Raw genomic sequence first — 22,323 nt, 5'->3', positions numbered from 1 at the left:
TTTCTTATCTCAAAATGCTTTTCATCATAGACATAAAGTGATTGGTAAAATTTGATGTTCTCATGCTCAGTAAACTATCGCAAGGACAAAAAACCAAACACCGCATGTTCTCACTCATAGGTGGGAATTGAACAATGAGAATTCATGGACACAGGAAGGGGAACATCACGCTCCGGGGACTGTTGTGGGGTGGGGGGAAGGGGGAGGGACAGCATTAGGAGATATACCTAATGCTAAATGACGAGTTAATGGGTGCAGGAAATCAACATGGCACATGGATACATATGTAAGAAAACTGCACATTGTGCACATGTACCCTAAAACCTAAAGTATAATAAATAAATAAACAAAAAAAAAAAAGAAAAAAAAAATTTGATGTTCATCAGTTGGTGGTTTACATCATTTGAATGAGATTTTTTCAGTTGTCTTATCTAGAAAGAAAGGGGAAAAAGACAACCTCAGAACTTAATGCAGAACAATTTAAACAGGGAATGCTAAAGTTCAGGTAGATGAGCCTAGTTCAAGAACTTTGTTCTTTGGAGCAACAGTGGTCTGTTAGAACAGGCAACCTACACAATGGGAGAAAATTTTTGCAACCTACTCATCTGACAAAGGGCTTATATCCAGAACCTACAATGAACTCAAACAAATTTACAAGAAAAAAACAAACAACCCCATCAAAAAGTGGGCAGAGGACATGAACAGACACTTCTCAAAAGAAGACATTTATGCAGCCAAAAAACACATGAAGAAATGCTCCTCATCACTGGCCATCAGAGAAATGCAAATCAAAACCACAGTGAGATACCATCTCACACCAGTTAGAATGGCCATCATTAAAAAATCAGGAAACAACAGGTGCTGGAGAGGATGTGGAGAAATAGGAACACTTTTACACTGTTGGTGGGACTGTAAACTAGTTCAACCATTGTGGAAGTCAGTGTGGCGATTCCTCAGGGATCTCGAACTAGAAATACCATTTGACCCAGCCATCCCATTACGGGTATATACCCAAAGGACTATAAATCATGCTGCTATAAAGACACATGCACACGTATGTTTATTGCGGCACTATTCACAATAGCAAAGAGTTGGAACCAACCCAAATGTCCAACAACGATCGACTGGATTAAGAAAATGTGGCACATATACACCATGGAATACTATGCAGCCATAAAAAATGATGAGTTCGTGTCCTTTGTAGGGACATGGATGAAACTGGAAAACATCATTCTCAGTAAACTATCTCAAGGACAAAAAACCAAACACCGCATGTTCTCACTCATAGGTGGGAATTGAACAATGAGAACTCATGGACACAGGAAGGGGAACATCACGCTCCGGGGACTGTTGTGGGGTGGGGGGAGGGGGGAGGGACAGCATTAGGAGATACACCTATTGCTAAATGACGAGTTAATGGGTGCAGGAAATCAACATGGCACATGGATACATATGTAACAAACCTGCACATTGTGCACATGTACCCTAAAACCCTAAAGTATAATAAAAAAAAAAAAAAAGGAAAAAAAAAAAAAAAAGAACTGATTTTCAATGCAGAAAGACTTTAAATTATCTAAGGAGTTTTACCAGTTCTATTAAGTCAACAAGTTTGTCATTAAACAAATAGGTCAAGGTCATTAAACAAATAAAGAGATAAATTTCAATTCGAACACAGATTTTGCTTATCTCAAAATTACAACATTGTATTACTATTGAGTACGTACTCTGTAAAATCTTGTGTACTAAATGTGGTATGAAATACAAGAAACCAAGGGAAGATTAAGCATGGTGATAAGACATAATTTTTCCACTCTCTGAACTTTTCTTCTTTCATTTCCCCTTTGCTAATCTCTATGTTCTCTATCTTGCCAAATTTACTCTATCTCTATTCTTTGCACTTGCTACTTCCTCTCTTTCAATCATTCCTTCCTTAGATAGTGAATTTCTTGCCTCCTTTAGGCACTCAGATCTCACCTTTTCTTTCTTCACAGAGAGGAACCTTGTAACCGCTCTTGATTTTCTTAGCCTACTTTAATTTTTCTATAGTATTTATTTCCTGCAATTATAGCACATATTTATGTTTGTACTTATTTATAACCTGACTTAGCTACATTCTGGAAAACTCTGTGAAGGCAGGAATTTTTGTCGTGTTCACTATTTTATTCTCAGGGCCTATAACAATTCTGAGCTCACAGTAGGTACTCATTGACCACTTATAGTAGGTAATCATTGATGTATACTTGCAGGTATTCATCAAATGAATGAATAAGTGAGTCAATTAGTCAGTTTTCGAGAGAAATACACTTGTAAAAATAGACTAATTGTAAGACAGAGAGAAATACATATGATAATGTTAAAATTAGATCTGTAAACAAAATCCTGTGGGATTCTACATAAGAAAGCAATTATTTCCAATTTGGGATTCATAGAAGGCACTACAAATGAACTGAAATTTGAGCTGACTTGGGAAAAAAGTATTTCAGAAAAAGAGAGCATGACGCATACAGAGGCAGGGCAGAAAATGATTTAAGTGATAGCATTTATGAAGGATTTTTGTGGGAAGTGAGCCCGGAGTTACAGTTTTGCCTCCAGTGTCATGCAAAACCAACTGAATACTTGCATGCATTGGGAAGCTGTGGAGTTTTACGGAAGAGATGAATATACCTGTCTCGCCAACTGGCTCTATCTGGCAACAACCGGCAATCATGCACATGCAGTCCTATAAATATAAGTGCATCCATTAATCCTTGAGACAAATCAACAGAAGTAGGAACTTAATGACTCTGATCTCTTGTTTACTCATTTGACTTTGGTGAAAATACGAGTTCTTGGCCTTATTTGAGAAATGCTTACGTTAATTAACTTGAAGTTAACTGTTTATACTTCATTAGTGTGTACTGACATGTTTGCTATTAAAATATAGCACATTTTCCTGAGGTATAGACTGATCAGACATGGAGATTCTGGCAAATTCTAGGCAGTGTCATATAAAAAAATCATTTAAATAATTCTGTTCTAAGGAGATCTGAATTCCAGTGTAGTATTTATCAATAATATATGGAACAAACTGTTTCTCAATTTATATTTAAAATGAAAACATCACTACCCTATACTTCTAATTCTAACAGAAGAAATAAGATATTTCATGTGAACTAATACTAAAGGTAAGTAACAGTAAACAATACAGAAAATAAAATATATACATGCTAGGGCAAGTGCTTTTCTTGATGCTTGCTAGTAAATGCATTGTATTCGTCCATCTATTCTTAAATGATGACCATTCACATTTTTTTTGTTAAAATACATAGTATACACTGCAGCTATAAAGATAAGTAAAAATATTGCCTGATCTTAAAAAAAAACTCATTCCTAAGGACAAGAAATATGCATTACAGGTGTTAAGTTGAACTTTAAAATTAAAACCAGTAAAACATTAAAAAGGAGTTTTTCAAAAATATTTTCATTGATATAGTGAATAGATATATAAGCTAAACAATATATCTTAGAAATTTAATCAAAGTTTATCTCCAGCATGACCTATGTTCTTTGTAAATAAAAATTAAGAAATTATTTGTAAACAATGCCTCTATGGATACTTCTCTCTCTCTATATATATATTATTAAAATGAAGTGAGTTGTAAAAGGGCTGATAGCAATATGGTAAAACTAATTTTTATTAACTGAGAGATTGACTTTATTTCAATTATATCTATATACTTTCTGCATCTAACCTAATAAAGCGTAATCAGCATAAATGTACAACAGATAAAACTATGCATAGTTTAAATGAATCTTGGTGTTTCTTCACTGATTGTGGCCCATAAGTTCTAAAGATATATCAGCCTTATTGTTTTTATCATTAATAGAATGTCTGCACACAACAGTGACTGACTTGTATGGATACTTGCAGCACTCTAGTGGACATTCTGTTTAAGTGCAAAGACACCTTGTAGTAAAATAAATTGTACATGACGCAAGATGTTCTTGAAAATGCAATCTATACCTAAATACTGATATTTCACTTAAATCTATTCTTCTTGCACTGTATATAATTAAATTTAAAATTAGTGTATTTATCCTGTTAATTCTTTTTAAATGCTGCACATTTTGGGAAATAACACTTGAGAAATATGGAAGTGCAAAGTGATCAAGGAGGTGAGAAATTCTAAAAGTTGAGGAGTTCGTTGAAGTTAAAGATGTTAGGCCAGTCTGAAGGGCATTTTGAGGTCAATATTGTGTTGAATTATAAATGAAGGCAGATGAATAGCTTTATATTTCTGAAGTTCAATTAATTTTGTGCCTGTAATTTTGTTTGGCTGAGGTAGAGTCCTCAAACTTAGAAGAGAAAAAGTCAATTGAAGGAACAGCATCTATAGAATATGTCAAATTGTTTACCAAAGATTTTATTTTACAAGATGTTTGATCATTGAGGAATGAGGAAGAAGTAGTGGTTTTGGGAGGGGGTGGTGGTAGTATAAATTGCTCAACAAATAGATTAGGGAGAAAATATATTAAACATAAAATATATTAAATAGAAAAAAATTAGATACAGAAACGTGAATAAAAATCCAGTCACAAATTTATATTCTGGTAAAAATTTACATATATCTATCAAATTATATGTTTGTCTATGTAGCGGATACTTTTGGTTAACTTGCAAATGTTTTCTTTCATTTTACCATTGATTGACTTTTAACTTTCTGAAAGATAATAATTGTTGAAAAATGTTTTAAATAATTCATCAGCTGAGAGTGAAAATGTCATTCTTGCCATTTGGTAATGAAATACATTTGGTGATAAAATGAAAGCTGACAATTGGGCAGATAAAATGATGTTTGGATAAGCTTATCTGTTTTCTTTAGTAGACATGTACGCATTAAAGTTGTGTTTTACCTCACGAATAACATACAGATTTTTAAAAATATTTATTCAGGTTAAAAAAAGAGCTCTATAGAATAGCAGAAAAAATAAAAGATAGTATTTTATTGTAAACAATCTTATTTTCTAACCATAGATTTAAATATAAAATAAAAGGTTAAAAAGTTTTTTAACCATAGTAATATTTTTCATTAGTAGTGTCTATGCTCACACTCACATACACACACTCAGGTGGGCATACATGCACAAGTCAAATGTTAAAACAATATTTCTAATGCTAAAGCATTGAAACCATTGAATCAAAGAGTTTTCATCTGACATATGCAAACACAGTTCTGATGAGCTACACATTGAAATGATTCCATACCTAAACATTTTCTGAGGTATCTTTTTAAATTATAAGAGAAAAATGCATATTGTGAAATTCTTTCCATATAGTTTCCAACATGCAAATAAATAATTAAGGGGGTAAAAGGTTGAAATGAATGTATCTTTATCAAGCTCAGTAATAATGTTAATTATTATTGACAATATTTACGTAAGCCCTGTCTACATATGATCACAGAAATGTAAAACTAGTGAGAATATGTTTTAAAAATAAATAAATAATGCTCAGTTTGCTTTCCACTCTTAAATATATGGAATTGGCTTCCCTCACTGGTATATGCTTTTTCTGCTGCGAATTGTTGAATTTAGATGAAATATGCACACACAAATCATAATGACATATTTCAAAGTCATCTCTACAAGATATTTACCTCATATTAAATTCCTTTTTCATAGTAGATAAGAACTATGTTATTTAAAACAAATGCCAAAATTTAATAATTTCAAATCTCATGGTTTAGATTATTAGATTCTTTTCAAGAGAGAGAGTGGGAAAGTAGCAGTAAAAAAGGAAAAAAGATTGCATAAAGGCAATCACCAGTAACAAAGAAATATTATTCTGACACTAGTTAAAACATGAGGAAGACTTTATTCAGAATTATTAGCAATAGATGTCATGATTTTTGCAATAGATGTCATGATTTTTGCAATAGGGTAAAAAGAGCAGACTCAACTCCGAATACAGGAATGATAGCTGGGGATTTGTAGACAACGAGCAAAGTGAAGGCATCAGTAGATGGAAAATTACTCAGAGGAGGATTCTTGCTAAACTGACTTAATGGGATTCTTGCTGAAGGCAAGCCAGATGATTAGATATCAAGGGTAGAGGATTCTTGCTAAGCTGACTTAGCAAGATTCTTTCGTATTCATTTTTAATTTTTATGGCTACATAATTGTTGTACATATATATGGGATACATGTAATATTTTGATACAAGCATACAGTGTATAATGATCAAATTAGGTAAGCCAGGAATGAATCACCTCAAGCATTTATCATTTATTTGTGTTATGAACATTTCAATTCTATCATTTTAGTTATGTTGAAATATAGAATAAATTATTTAACTATAGTCATCTTATTGTGCTACCAAACATTGAATCTTATTCCTTCTATCTGACTATACTTTTGTTCCCATTAACAAACTCCCTTCCCATGACCCTTCCCAGTAACCATGATTCTACTCTCTATCCCGAGTTCTCTTTTCTTTTCTTGTTTTTTTTTTGGTTCCCACCTATTAGTGATAGCATATGATGTTTGTCTTTCGTCTTTCTGTGCCTGGTTTATTTCACTTAGCATTGTCCTTCAGTCCCATCCATGTTGCAAATGAAGGATCTCATTATTTTTATGTCTCAATAGTACTCCATTATATATAGATGGAGTACTATATATATACTTATATTACATATATATAATGAAGATATGGAATCAACCTAAATGTTCATCAGTGGATACATAGGTTTTATTTAATGTGGTATACACACACACACGCACACACTATGTATACCCCATTAAAAAAAAAATTATCCATTGATGGTTGATTCCCTTAGGTTGAGCCTTAGGTTTATTCCATATCTTCATTATTGTGAATGGTGCTGTGATAAACATGAGAGTATAGATATCATTTTGATACATTGATTTTCTTTCTTTTGAGTATATACCAAGCAGATTTGCTGCATTATATGGTAGTTATATTTTTAGTTTATCGATAAATGGCTTTACATAGAGGCTGTATACTAGTTAGCTGGATTCTTTTTTTTTTTTTTTAGAAAGACTACTTTTTTAGAGCAGTTTTATGTTCACAGCAAAATTGAGAGAAAGATCCAGGGATTTTCTATATACCCCCTACCTCTGCACATGCATAGCCTCCCTCATGGTGAATATTGCTCACTGCAGTGGTACAGTTGCTTTGATGGATGATCCTACATTGACATATAATCACTCAAAGTCCATAGTTTCCATTAGAGTTCACTCTTGTTGTACATTGCATGGCTTTACACAAAGGTATAATGACATGTGTTTATCATTACAGTAACATATGAAGTATTTTCACTTCCCTAAAAACCCTCTGCTCTGCCAATGTATTCTTTTCTTCTCTTGCCAATCCTTTGGCAACCACTGATCTTTTTACCATATTCATAATTTTGCTTTTTCCAGAATATTGCATAGTTGAAATAATGCAGTAAGAAGACTTTTCAGATTGACTTATTTTACTTTGTAATACGCAGTTAAGTTCCTCCATGTCTTTTCATAGCTTGATAGTTCATTTATTTTTATCACTGAGTAATATGCTATTATATGGCTGTACCACATTTTACTCACTCACCTATTGGAGGATATCTTGCTTGCTTCAAAAATTGGTTGAATTTGTACATCCATACTCATGAGGAAGTTTTCTTATTTGTAAAATCCTTGTCTGGTTTTAGTTGAGGGTAATGCTAACATTATTGAATGGGTTTGCTATGTACTCCTTTTGATTTCTTGGGGAGAGTTTATGTAGAATTATATTATTTCTTCCTAGACTATTTGATAGAACTTAGCAGTATAGCTATCTGGGTCTGGAGTTTTTTGTAGGAAGGTTTTCAACTATGGCTAAATTTTCTTTTACAGATATAGGGCAATACAGATTATCCTTTCTTGATTGAGATTTGGTAATTTTTATTTCTCAAAGAATTTTTCAATTTTAGCTAAATTGCCATATTTATTCACATAAATTTTGTAATATTGCCTTGTTTTTTAAAAGTATCTATAGAATCTATAATATTATCACATTACTCATTTCCAAAGTTATTAATTTGTATCTTCTTGTTTTCCTGAGCAGTCTGACTAGATAAAGCTTTATTACTTTTCTTGAACTCCTCAAATTCTTTGGTGGTGTTGACATTTCCTACAGTTTTTCTGTTTTATTGGTTTCAGCTTTGACATCTTAGTCTTTTCATCCTGCTATAACAAAATACCATAGACTGAGTAACTTATAAACAAAAGAAATTGATTTCTCACAGTTCTGGAAACTGCAAAGTCCAAGATCGAGGTGCTGTCAGATTTAATGTCTGGTAAGGGACCACTTCATGGTTCATACATGCATTATTTTTCCCCGTGACCTTACATGGCAGAAGAGGTTAAGGGGATCTCTTGGGTCACCTGTTTAAGAGCATTGATCGACTTATGAGGGCTTGGCCCCCATGATGTAATCATGTCCACAAAGCCCCACCTCCTAATAATATCACTGCTGTGATGTGGCTTTATCATATAAATTTTGGAGGAACACAAAAACTCAAACCATAACATGTATTTATCATTTCCTTTCCTCTGCTTCCTTTGGGTTTTTCTCTTCTTTTTTTTCTAGTTTCTTAAGGTAGAAGTCAAAGTCATTGATTTGAGACTCTTCTATTGTAGATATCAGTGTTGAAAATTTTTATTTAAATACTGTTGTAGCTGAATTCCACAATTTATGATATGTTGTATTTTCATTTTCACTTAGTTAAAAATACTGTCTAATTTCTGTTTTTATTACCTCTGACCCAGGGTTATTTGGATCTGTGTTACTTGGTTTCCAAATGGTTGAGTTTTTTCAGATATAATTTTGTTTTTGATTTCTAATTTCATTGCTTTTTAGTCACGGAGTATGTTTCATATGACTTAAATCCTTTTGACTTATTCCTTTTATTAAGATATATTGTATGATTTAGAGTAAGCTCTATTTTGGTGTGTTCCATGGGTACTTGAGGAGAATGTATTCAAGTCTCCTGTATTCTTGCTGATTTTTTGTCTCCTTGTTCTATCAATTGAGTAAAGGGATACAGAAATCTCAGACTATACTTTTTAATTTGTCTATTTCTTCTGCAGTTCTGTCCATTTTCTTTGTATCATGTATTTGGAAACTTTTATGTTATTATGTACATAAATGTATAGGACTGTCATATCTTCTTAATTAAAACTTTTATCATTATGAAATGACCTTGCTTATTGCTGGTAATATTTTTACTATGAAATCTACTGTAGTATTAAATAGCCACTCCCCATCAGCCTTCTTTTGTCAAGTGTTAAGGTGGTATATCTTGTTCCATCCTTTAACCAATGTGTGTCTTTTTATTTAAAATGTACTTCTTGTAGGTAGCATTTAGATGGGCCTTGCTTTTTTATCCATTCTGAAAATCTGCCTTTGTTTTTTTTTTCTTTTTTTAGTTTTTGTTTTCTTAATTTTATTTTAGGTTCAGGGGTACATGTGCAGGTTTGTTATATAGGTAAATTGCATGTTGTGGGGGTGTGGGGGTTTGGTGTACAGAGTGTTTCATCAGCCACGTAATAAGTATAGTACCTGACAAAAAGCTTTTTGATTCACATGCTGCTCCCAACCTCCACCCTCAAGTAGGCCCTGGATCTTTGATTCCCTTATTTGTGTCCATATGTATTTAATGTTTAGCTCCTACTTAAAAGTGAGAACATGTGGTATTTGTTTTTTTGTTCCTGTGTTAGTCTGCTCAGTATAATGGCCTCCAGCTCTATCCTTGTTGCTGCATAGGACATAATTTCGTTCTTTTTTATGGCTGTGTAGTATTCCATGTTGTCTACGTTCCACATTTTCTTTATCCAGTTTACCACTGATGGGCATTTAGGTTCATTCCACGTCTTTGCTATTGTAAATAGTACAGTGAAAAGGATTCTTGTTACAACGTGGGATGGGCTTGGGGACAAGGCCCAAGGATTAGGCCAAGTTGAAAAGAGGGCTCAGAGAAGCACATCTACAGTTTGGTCAAGGAGACACTCTGTCACTTGCAAAATAATTTTGAAGGAGACTTAATTGCTATCATTCATTTACATGACACTGGGTACTTTGAGTATGAGAATGCAATAGTCCATGCCTTTTTCATATTCATTTTCATGAGGTACATGAAATATACAACACCTTAGGATATTTGTTACCATACTCAAAAGTTTTGCATCTTCTATGTTCTCTACTAATGAATTTGCATTTATGCATGGTACACTTGATTAGTATTTGCATTGTGCTTTGAATTTCTAAGCATGTTGAAATAATTGATTAGTTATTTCTCCCATAATCCCATATGAGATAAGCCTAATGCTTAGTTCTTATGTAATGTTTCCAACATCAGCACTTTTAATAAATATCACCTAGTTAGTTTTGATATCACTCTTGAAGGCTATTATCTCCACTTTATTTTATAAGAAAAATAGAAACAGGATGAATAAACCACTTTTCTGAACTGATAAAGGCAATAATTATGAGGAATAGGAAAATTGGGTCTCAGAATAAAAAACAAGGGAGAATCTATAAGCACTTCAAAGATCTTATGAGCTTTTTTGCATAATAGCCCTCAATGCAATCTAAATAGAAAAGAAATAATTTAGGAATCATATAACATCAGCCAACTTTTATGAAAATTTAGGATAGTCACTTCAACTTACTTTGCTACATTTTCTTTACCTGTAAAATTACAACGGTTATGCCTTACTGACTTTTTTTCGAAAAATTGTGAAGAAATATCAATTAATGCATGTGAAAAAAATCTTCAAAGAACAGTATGATTAACAGTGTCACAGTTTTAGAGTGCAAAGGTGTATCGTATTGTGCTTTTGAATAAATTTGTTGATTCACGAAAGCCTGAATATATCCCCAAATTCCACCCACAAAATGAGGTCCTAACTTTTTTGCATGGCTAGCCAATCCTTTCAAGTACCCTCTATCTAATCCCTGCATGATCTGTTCCCTGAATACCTTTCAAGCCTCATTTCTTGCCAGTCTCTGTTCTTTTCATTATGCTCTGGGCAATCTGACCTCACTAACCCTGCAAAAAGCCTACTTCAGTTCCTTCATATGTACATTTTTCCTCTTTCTGAATCCCTGTTTTCAATTGCCTTCACCTAGTTACTCCTACACATTCATTAAAAGGCAATTGTTCAGCAAAGCTTTCTGATCTCCCACACCGGCCAATTCTTTTTCCTGTATAAATAGCAATTATATAATTTTCCTTTATATCATTTATAAGAGTTGTAGTTAAATACATATATAGTCATATATATATTTGATTTATTTAAAATCTACTTTCTCCCACTAAACTGTGACCTCCATGAAGGTGTAGTGTAGTGCAGTGTCTGGTGTGTTCAGGGCTTTAATTTCCAGTCTCTAACTCAGTATCTCATGTCTAAAGGTATTACCTGAATATTGTTGAATATTCTTGTTATGTTGTACCTCTTTTTTTCGGAGAGGAATTTTTTTATTTTACTTTAAGTTCTGGGATACATGTGCTGAACGTGCAGGTTTGTTACACTGGTATACATGTGCCATGGTGGTTTGCTGCACCTATCAACCCATCATCTAGGTTTTAAGCTCTGTGTGCATTAGGTATTTGTCCTAATGCTCTCCCTCCCCTTTTCCCCCACCCCCCAAAAGGCCCTGGTGTGTGATGTTCCCTTCCCTGTGTCCATGTATTCTCATTGTTCAGCTCCCATTTATGAGTGAGAACATGGGGTGTTTTTTTGTTCCTGTGTTAGTTTGCTGAGGATGATGGGTTCCAGCTTAATCCATGTCCCTGCAAAGGACATTGACTCATTCTTTTTTATGGCTGCATAGTATTCCATGGTGTATACGTGACACATTTTCTTTATCCAGTCTATCATTGATGGATATTTGGGTTGGTTCAAAGTCTTTGCTATTGTAAATAGTGCTGCAATAAACATATGTATGCATGTGTCTTTATAGTAGATTGATTTATAATCCTTTGGGTATATACCCAGTAATGAGATTGCTGGGCCAAATGGTATTTCTAGTTCTAGATCCTTGAGGAATCACTACACTGTCTTCCCCAATGTTTGAACTAATTTACACTCCTACCAACAGTGTAAAAGCATTCCTATTTCCCCACATCCTCTCCAGCATTGGTTGTTTCCTGACTTTTTCATGGTTGCCTTTCTAACTGGCATGAGATGGTATCTCATTGTGGTTTTGATTTGCATTTCTCTAACGACCAGTGATGATGAGCTTTTTTTCATATGTTTGTTGGCTGCATAAATGTCTTCTTTTGAGAATTGTCTATTCATATCCTTAGCCCACTTTTTGATGGGATCTTTTTTTATATATATATATTGTATCTCTTAGCTACCTTTCTCTTCTAGATCACAAATACGCTATTGGAGGACATAGAAAAACCAAGTATATTTGGGAGCAACAATGTAGCTAATGTTAGAAAGAAAAGTAGGAAAACTGCTGGTTTTAGCCCCTATTTATCCCAAAATGCTGAATTCCTGGACTTTTGATGTCAGTTTACCTTAGTTATCAAGATTGCTTAAGGTGTAAACAGGGGATCCTAAATTCATGCACAAGGAGTGTCTGAATTCAAGAAAACTCTAATATCATAGTTGGGGGTATGGTGTTTGAAGGAATAATCAGGATAAATAGACATTTCATAATTCATATCATGGGCAACAGAAAAGAATGGTCATTGGGAATAAACATTAATTTTGTGAAGAACACATTAAAAGATAGGGTAATAATTTTTTACTGAGATGAGATTTTTAAAAAGGTAAATAAAGTTAGAAATATTACAAGGGACCACAAATTATAATGACACAATGCCAAAAAAAAAAAACAACTCGTTTTGTACTCATAAAGGTAGACATGGACTATAGAAAGCCAAATAATTTGTATGGGAATAAATATGGTCAAGAAATTTAGAGAAATATCAAATAGATGAAAACAGTTAAAGGTGATAGTTATGAAGACAAGGAAAAAATCTAATAGAGTTATCTTGATTTTTTGTTTGTTTCTTTGTTTTGTTTTGTTTTGTTTGAGACAGAGTCTCACTCTGTCGCTAGGGCTGGAGTGCAGTAGCGTGATCTTGGCTCACTGCAACCTCTGCCTTCCAGGTTCCAGCGATTCTCCTGCCCCAGCCTCCTGAGTAGCTGGGATTACAGGTGCCTGCCACTACGCCCAGATAATTTTTTGTAATTTTAATGCAGACGGAGTTTCACCATGTTGGCCAGGCGGGTCTCCAACTCCTGACCTCATGATTCACCCGCCTCAGCCTGCCAAAGTGCTGGGATTACAGGGGTAAGCCACCGTGCCTGGCCCCAGTAGAGTTTTAGTATGTATTCTTCAGGACAATGTGTAAACAAATAGAACAAAAATAATAAGTATATTTGGTAGAAAACTAATTTTCTCTGCTAAAGAGAAAATTCTATACATCTAAAATAGTCCTTCACATATTACAAAATTCAGAAAGATAAATTCTCAAGTAAATTCTATTAAAGGTATTTAACTATAAGTTAAAAATTATATACCGGGTAAGCCCAAAGAGCAAACATTTTTTTTCATTAAGAAAACTGTTGCTTATTATTAGGTTTCCTTTCTGCTTTGTTAAACAAGAGAAGATAATGGAGAGGTTAAGGGGGAAAACAGCCAAACTGACCTCTCCCCAGCTACCTTGTAATGCTAGAGGGCTTAGGATGAATAACATTCAATTAAAAAATAACTGTAAAAAAATAACCACAAAACTCCAGAATGAAAATTTGTGGTCTGAAAGGACAGATAATGCAATCATTATTTAAATAATTGTTGAAAATATGGTTACACATTTTATGAAATCAATTCTGTTGGAAAGTAAAGATATATAGCAAAAAATGAAAGTAAACAATAAAATTTGTTCTACAATTCCAAATTATACAGCACAAATCCAATACTATTAATTCCAATTAATAATTATTTAAAAATAACCAAAGACTTAGTTGCAAAAAAATTTATTAAAATGTTTCCTGCAAATCTACATAGTAAAGAAAGATGGAAAATAAATAAAATGCTCCATTAAATAGGATTGGATAAATAAATTGTGATATATCCTTAAAAACAAAAGGCTCTTCCTCTTCTAAAACTCATGTTTTATCAAAGTATTTAATGAAATGTAAGGACAGGTTACAACAGTGAGTACTATAATTATTTCAAATCATTGTGTAATTCACTGTAATAAGTTTTTTGTTTGTTTGTTTGTTTTTTGAGACGGAGTCTTGCTCTCTCGCCAGGCTGGAGTGCAGTGGCGCGTTCTCGGCTCACTGCAACCTCCACCTCCCGGATTCAAGCGATTCCCCTCCCTCAGCCTCCAGAGTAGCTGGGACTACAAGAGTGCGCCACCACACCGGGCTAATGTTTTTTGTATTTCAGTAGAGATGGAGTTTCACTGTGTTAGCCAGGATGGTCTCGATTTCCTGACCTCGTGATCCACCCGCCTTGGCCTCCCAAAGTGCTGGGGTTACAGGCACGAGCCACCACGCCTGGCCAATAAGTTTTAATAAGAGAAGTTAAATAATATTTTTTAAAATTGTTTTAGCCATTTAGATATGCCTGAAGTATGTTTAGAGTTTAAAATGGGTTAGATCAAATTTGAATATGTAGAAAAGCTTGGGGGCTAAAATCCCATATCTATCCATTTCAACTATGTTGATTATTAAAAACCTAAAAAGAAAGAAAAAAAAAAGAAAAATATGTCTATAATATTAAGACAAAATGATTTGCAAATCTAAGTCACAAAAAGATACTTATTTGTACATCTTTAAATATAAAATTAAAATCAGGAAGTCATCTGAGGTGTACCATGTTTCAGTAACTGGCAAACTTCATATAGAATTCATAAGTGTCTTTTGATGGATAACCTGGGAAAATTTTATAATTAATAATTAAGATTTTTCTTCAAAATTTTAAAACATATTTTCCAAAAGGGGGTGAAAAAGTAATGATGACAAATAGGTGCAAGTATATATAGCAGGAGTCAGAAAACAAGCTTATGTAATCTAACTCTTTTTTTTAAGGGTATGTGCATCTTCACCTTTAATAAATACTGTGAACATTTACAAACCTGACAACGTCAAGGACTGGTGAATGTGTCACATGTGATGAGTGTGAAATGGCATCTATCCACAGCAGGTACTGGAGACAGTTTGGCCTTAGAGAGGCACTTAGACAGTTATAGCAAGAATGTTTTATAAACGGTATTTGATATAGTCTAAGATTAATGGGGAATAAAAAATGCTGCTTAGAAATAATAATTCATAGATCTAAAGTCAACAAAATCTTTTTTTTTTTCTAATGTAACAATATATAAGATTTTAGAGAAAGGGAGAACAACTTGAAATAAATCAGGAAACACTTTTATATTAATCATTCTTTTCATATACTTCAAATTTGTACTTAATGCCTTTCTCCTCCTTCACATCATAGACAACACCTTGTGGGTATTCTGGGAGTTTATATTTCTCTAAATCATCTTCTAGAGGAAAAAAATTGTCACTTTCAAAGTCCTGCATGATCCATGTCACAAATAGTTTAAAATGATCTCTTAATTCATGGATTCCTTATAAACATAACTGCCTCCCACTGTAAAAAAATGTCTAGTTTATTTGCTCATTTTAGTTGCTCAATACGTTTTAAGGCATCACCCAGACTTTAGTCAAGAAAAGGAGGTCTTTGTGGTGGTTCCTGGATTCTCTACTGATAACTAAATTAATTATATACTTTAAAGGCTGATTCTTCTCAGTAATCGAGAACCAGGTCTTCCTAATCAAAAATACTAAATTTTGTTTACCTTCTACTGAAGAGGGTGTGGTCATTCTTTGGAACTGAATTTATTTCTGAGCTGGGATCAGGGCAGGTCCCCATTCCTGATGATGCCCATCTTCTGGGAAACAACGACAATGCAGTTTAGCGGATGAACCATGACAACAGCAGTGAATACCTATGAGCTGGGTCGCAACACCAGGACGCAAGGCCAAGAACCGTGCGAAATTCTAACTCTTGTTTTTATATTGCCAATCATTATTTCCATTTCTTCCTTGGATTTGGGTTAATGTTGATGATTAAGATTATTGCTAATATTTATAATATTTTATCAGAATTACATGTTGTGATTAATAAGAAATATTTTAAATCCATAAATTAGATAATGGGTTCACCTATAAATATTTTTAACCCAATAAGAAATTTAAAAATTTACAGGATTAAGTATAGTTATAATATTTGCTGTTTTCAGTTGCATGAATTCTATATGAGGAGAAGAGTTAACCTGTAAATAAATAACTATTCAACCTTGATTTTTACCTTTGTTTGCTTAAATTTATATTTTCAGTCTTCTGGCAAATTTATTTTTGATAATGACTTTTTTGGTTTTTTTTTTGTTTTGATTTTGCTTTTTGAGTCATGGAAAATGATTTATAAAGAGAAATACAACATGATTGTCCTTCTTCCAAAAGGAATATAAAACTTGCATAGAAAAGTTTCAACTGTGAGGCAACATGTACCACAATCACTAAGGCAGATGGTTTACCTTCATGTAATATTCAATTATCTCTTAGCTACCCATACTTTAAGTATATAGTGTGAAGTGTTGAGTGCCTTCTATTTATTCCATACAAGCTTAACAATATTATAACTGCTTCACCTTTTTGATTCATATCATTTTAGTTTTGATGATATTAGTATTATACTGAATTAAAAAAAAACACTTTTGTTTTTACCACATATTCCTCAGATAGAACAAACATTATTGATGGAGGCTGCTGGCTGTCTGGTTTCTTGGGGTTTTCTGTGTGAGTTCATGTGTATTTACCTATATAAACCAAATTAAACTATAATTCTCAATGAATCTTAGAATTCCCTCCAAGTAAGAGAGATGGGGAGGGGCTTACACCCTCCATGATACTAACTAAAAAGAACACCTCATTTATACTCAATCTTAATCTTTTTCTGGCCTTTATTTAATCTCAATTTGCAACTAATTTATTTCTTTGATTATTTGATAAATGTCTATCCTCCCCACTGTGTTTTAAGCACTATCAGAGCAAAGATCACATCTCTTTTGTTCACCATTGTACCCTAACACTTAGGGCAGGATTTAGCTGAAGAAAATTCAAAGAAGAGAGCTACAAAGAGAATATAGGCTGCAGAATTATTGGCCTAACTCTTCAGGGTCCTGTCAGGGGACAAATCAACTTTTTCCTTATCTGTGTTTTTATGCTCTTTGTCTTAAAATGCCCAGGAAAAAAAAAAATGCTCAAATTATACTGGCCTGAGTCTCTTGCGTGCTTCTTGGCAAAAAGAACACAGGGCACCTGAACTGATAGACACACAAACTGTGTACAATGAAAGAACAGTAATTCCTCACAGAAAATGCAGGTGTTGTTACCAGACCATAGCAGGGATGGATACCAGGAAAGCAAAACGGAGAGATGCTCATTACAGAGAATAAACAAATGGTTCTGTATTTCCAATAAGTTCTTCACAATAGCAATACCAGAAGATATGCAAAAAAGCTGTCACATTTCCTTTAATGTCAGTTACCCCTTAGAATAACCAACAGCAAGTTAATTAATCTTTTATTAAAATGTTTGTGCCAGCAGATATTTTGGAAGGATTATCTAGACTGTATACCAAGATGGCTCACATCCCTAAAGCATTTTTTAAATATTATGAAGTGTTTTTCCCTTACATTGCTACTCCATGAAGGCAGAGACCACGTCTGTTTTGTGTACTTCTATATTCCTAGTACATGCTCAGAGCCTGGCACAAAATACACACTCAAATATTATTGAACGACTAAATCAAGGAAGGACTACAGAGGGTTTCTAACTGTATACGGTCATGTTTGATCTCTTTCCCTTATGGGAACTAAAAATAAGTTAAGACTGGAATTATTTTAAGATTTTTTAATACAAATTTGAAATACAAGTTAGCTACAAATACTTTAAATTTGCATTTAAAAACATCTTAAAATAATTTCGGTCTTAACTTCTTTTTAGTTCTGATAAGGGAAACAAATAAAGCCAAACCTATAGTTTCAAAAGGAAAATATCTGTGTCACTTCTGGATTATGTTCGGTCTAAGATTCTCATGAAATGTTTTAGGAGGATAGAAAATGATGTAAGGTGATCTTGTGCTAGTTTGTCTCTGCTCTGAGGCAGAAAATAAGACTTTCATAGACAGATTTGAGAGCTTAAATTCCTACAAAATAGTTCTAAAAGTATGAGGGGCTAAATCTTGACACTAATTCATCTAGTGTGGTATCATTTTCCTGAAATAATCCTCCCTGGCAACTTGTCCTGAAAATCTATCAGATGGACACGTTTCTTCATCTATTGAATTTTTTCCGTTGACATCTCCATTAAGTGATATTATTAATTCTGTTCAAAGTGTAATTCTTTTTCAGTTGTACTATCTACTGGGGCCTGAAATATTCGTATTGACTGTTCCTCACATTTTAATTTATTTTTTGCTAGCTGTAGAATATGATTTCCTTGAAAGCAAATAAGCTTTCTTGTGCTTATTCCTGATTTCATTGGTTTACTACCCTACAGCCACACGTCTAGCAAGAAATTATTTGACTTTGCTGTGTCTTTGGTCAGATGAAGGCCCATTCAAACCAGTGCTGTTGATCATATAGCAACCAGGTAATAGGAAGAGTATTATGCTGAATTAAAATCTTATTAATAACTCTGACATGTATTAAATATTTGCCCTTGGGAATGCCTTTTTTCGGAATATTTGAATCATTGTTCATGGAATGAAAGTAAGAATATAAATAGTAGGTCTGTTATATCAAATGGAATAGCATATAAGAATGGCTAGCACACTGACAGAATCATGAAAAGTATTCCAAAATGGTTATTTTCTTCCTTCACTTCCAAACAGAAAATGGCTACACTTTTTCTGACCCAGTAGACTACTAATAACTGAAAAGTGTTCCTCAGCTATAAGGTGGGTATGCATTGCCTAATAACGACTCTAATCTGCTAATTATCCATATAGAGCTACATGAAAGCTTATGCAGAAATCTAATGGAAATTTTTCTTCTAGCATCATTCAAGGCTGGACATGAATTTATCTTTGTCTACCTTATACCTGCAAATAATTATATTAGATCAGAAGCATTTATTTTCTCCTTATTTGATATGTGATATTGTTGTCACTTTGTATTTGAAACTGAAATGGTAAGATTAAAGACTGTGTCAAACAGCAAGATACAACTATAGTATTTAGCCAGCATATAACTGTGAACTAACACAGTGCCTAGAACCTGTTGGATACTCAATAAATATATATTGGAGAAATAAAATATATAAATGAATAAAGTTGTACTATCTACCGGGACCTGAGGTAAATATGAATGATGAAGGTTTTTCTGTGTTTGTATCCATATATCTAAACATAATCTTCAAACCTTCCTTTAGGGAGGCTCTCACTGCCCACTACATAGCAATAAATCATAGACACTTCAGTCCAGTTCTTTATGCCCAGAATTAGACAGATAGTATTAAGTACTTTGTTCAATAATGCCTACTGCTTAATAAAATATACAAATCATCCAAAGTAAACGTGACATTATAATATGTGCTAAACAGTGATATTCATTTTGCCCACAATGTTAAAGACAGAGTATACAACTTTAGCATTTTAAAATATTATATGTTAAAGCAAAACCAGAAGAAAATAAATGGGGTCATTTGATGGTTTGCAACAAGCTAATTTTGGGGGAAAAGCCCTTCATATTAAAGCTAATGTGATCTTGGGTAAATGAAGCTATCTGCACCTCCACTGCAGAGATAACTGCAAAAGACAGAAAGAGAGCACAATGCCACAGAGCACAAAGAAGAGTGTGAAACCCAAACTGGTGGATAAGGGCATTGGAAGATGAACTGTCTGGTTGAATATTATAGAACAGGCAAACTTTAAGTTACATGTGGGAATTTTCACAGGAAAGATTGGGAAAAGGCATTCCAGGAAGAAGCAGCAACATATACTAAGATACAAAATAAAAGATAATATGTGGCATATAAGAAATGTGATGTATGTGGCTTGAGGGCAGCTGAATGATAAGCTAGACTCATGATAGGCCTGATTAGTGTGGCTAAGACATTGGGTTATAAACAAAGTTAAAGAGAAGATATTGAGAATTTTGAGCAAACAATAATGTATCAAATCTACATATACAGTTGTCTCTTGGTGTTTGTGATTCCAGGACCTTTTGGGAATACTAAAACCCAAGATGCTCCAGTACCTTATATAAAATGGAACAATATTTGCATGCTCTGTATACTTTAAATAATCTCTAGATTACTTAATAACAATGCAATGTGAACATTATGTAAATAATTGTTATATTGTATTGTTTTTGTTTTTTTTCTTGTATTTTTATTTTTTTAAAAAAATATTTTTCATCTGCTCTTGGTTGAATAGAAACTGCAAAAACTGACAAGATTAGAAATATAACTCTGAATGGAAATATAGATAACAAATTTGTTCGTGAGTGCAAAGAGGACTGGTCAGACTTTAGGTATGAAAAAAGCATGTAGAATGTTAAAAATAATGAAGTAGTAGAGAAGAAGATCTCGTAGATGAGAAGGATTACAGTGATTTTAAAGAAGCCATTAGCTGGACATGAATCGGTTGAACTGAAGAGGAAATGGAGTATCCTTTTCGCGTGGACTAAATGAAATGAAGGAGTATCATAGCAAACCTGTTTACTTTGTTATTAGGATCTCGAATTTGAAGGAGTTCATGAAATAAATTCAATTTCACCCATTCAGAGTCAGAGAAAAAAGGAAAAAGTCTGTTGAAAGTGACTGTGGTGGGTGTTGTGAAAGGGGCCTAAGAAAAATGCAGTCTGGAGAGATTGTTGAAGATAAAAACAAATGATATTGTTAGCTAGGTAAGACACAAAAGGATTTTCTACGCACACTGAAGTTTCAAATGAGGCCGAAGGCTAGATTTGCAATGGCACTGATCTACATGGCTGCATAATTTTCGCCCTAGAAGATATCAATTTTTTAGATATTATGTATATACCTATGGCAATTATTGGGTTAGTCAAAGAAGTTTTTATCAGGTCAGTGCAGCAAGGTACTTGTGTAAGGTGAGGCATGAAAATGTGTTGTGAAAGTGATGTGGTCAATAAGGGTGTAAAGTGAGTAAGGTGAATAACTAGGGAAAAATAAATGGGTTCTAGAAATCTAGATGATGTCATAGACTAGGGATGATATAGGAAAGTTAAAATGGGGAAATGGTAATTACAGTGCAAAATATTTGAGTGTACTCTTTCAGACATGGAGAAATGTGAAGCCATAAGGAATTTTAAAGATTAATTTGTAATGAGTGGTTAAAAAGTTTCAGAGGTTCAGAAAGGGAAAAGAGATTAAAGTGAGCTGAAATGTTTTTGGAAGTATTAATAGAGGAAGAGAAACCTGAGCTTGAAGGAAAGACAGTAGATGCATATATTTATGGAGTATATGGGATATTTTGGTATAGACATACAATGTGTAATAACTACATCAGGGTAAATGGATATTCATCACTTCAAGCATTTATTCTTTGTGTATAAATATACAAACAACCCGAGTATACTCTTTTAGTTATTTTAAAATGTAAAATTAAATTATTATTGACTGTGGTCACCCTGTTGTGCTATAAAATACTAGATGTTATTTATGCTTTAACTGTTTTTGTACTTGTTTAACCATCCCCGCTTCTCCTTCATCCCATTATTATTCTTCCCAGCCTCTGGTAACTACTCAGCCATGGAAGGAAGGAAGGAAGGAAGGAAGGAAGGAAGGGAGGAAGGAAGGAAGGGGAGAGAGAGAAAAAGAGAGAGAGTGAGAAAGCAAGCAAGCAAGAAAGAGAGAAAGAGAGAGAGAAAGAAAAAGAAAGGAAGGAAGGAAGGCAGGAAAGAAGGAAAGAAATTTGATAATCAGGAAAATGATTTGGACTTTGTTGTTTAGGCAATGCTAACTGTTCAGTTACAAATGTTTAAATTAATTAATGAAATGCTTAACAAAAGCTGTTCAAATACATTTTCTGCCCTTTATTCAATTCCAAATAATTTCTGAAAATATACAATAGAAATATCAATGAAAAGGATCATCTGAGTCACTTTCAACTGAACTCCTTTGTGCTATTTATAATGCTATTTATCCAGGTGATTAAGGACCAATTGATTGTTAGTATAAATAGTAAAAATTTAGGGTTATTATGTCATTTCAATTGGGAGATTTTCTTAAGACATCAGT

General features: G+C 33.5%; 1 pseudogene; it reads right to left on the bottom strand.

The window, feature by feature from the left end:
- Positions 1-15,426: 15,426 nt before the first annotated feature.
- LOC129470123 (dihydrofolate reductase-like) lies at positions 15,427-15,986 on the bottom strand (annotated as a pseudogene).
- Positions 15,987-22,323: the final 6,337 nt, after the last annotated feature.

The sequence above is a fragment of the Symphalangus syndactylus genome, chromosome 2, assembly GCF_028878055.3.
Source record: "Symphalangus syndactylus isolate Jambi chromosome 2, NHGRI_mSymSyn1-v2.1_pri, whole genome shotgun sequence".
Classification (NCBI taxonomy): Eukaryota; Metazoa; Chordata; class Mammalia; order Primates; family Hylobatidae; genus Symphalangus; species Symphalangus syndactylus.
Note: the sequence above shows the minus strand (reverse complement) of the source record. Positions and strands in the feature narration are given on the sequence as shown.